This window comes from Penaeus monodon, chromosome 32 (genome assembly GCF_015228065.2).
Source record: "Penaeus monodon isolate SGIC_2016 chromosome 32, NSTDA_Pmon_1, whole genome shotgun sequence".
NCBI lineage: Eukaryota > Metazoa > Arthropoda > Malacostraca > Decapoda > Penaeidae > Penaeus > Penaeus monodon.
Window position 1 is genome coordinate 15,609,261 of NC_051417.1, and position 594 is coordinate 15,609,854.

Here is a 594-nt window from a genome sequence, read left to right on the forward strand (position 1 = left end):
CCTCAAATATACAAAATATATAATAAATATCAACCGACACGTATGGAGCTGGAATTTTCTACCATTGTTATCACCGAAGGGAAGGAGCAACTGAGTGATATTTCATCGAAAACAAAGGCTAAATATGTTCACATGTGGCTGGAACCGCGAGCTGTCAGCCGGTGCGAGATTCCGCCATTATGGAGGCGGAGTTTCAAGAACTGTTTCCTCATCAATGAATAAGTTAATAACCATATTTATTATAAAATAGATAATAATTGTTAATTAATATTAATTTTTATATTATTCTAAAAGAAAAATAAATTGATAAGACAAGGGAGATTTGTTTATTTAGAGAATTTGTTTAATTGTATATGTTAATTCCGCGCATGTACACACAGTTGGCATCGCAATCGGAATATATTCTGTATTGGTTTCTATTCATTTATTTGAATGGCAGTACGACAATTATGAATACTACAATTGACCTATTGATACTAATGGCCCAATGATATCTTTTGGAATATGCTCTTGGAAGCCAAAAGGGAATATATTACTCCACATCATTTGAAAATAATTCATAATTCAATCACACAACGTTCGGACGTTGTGCCC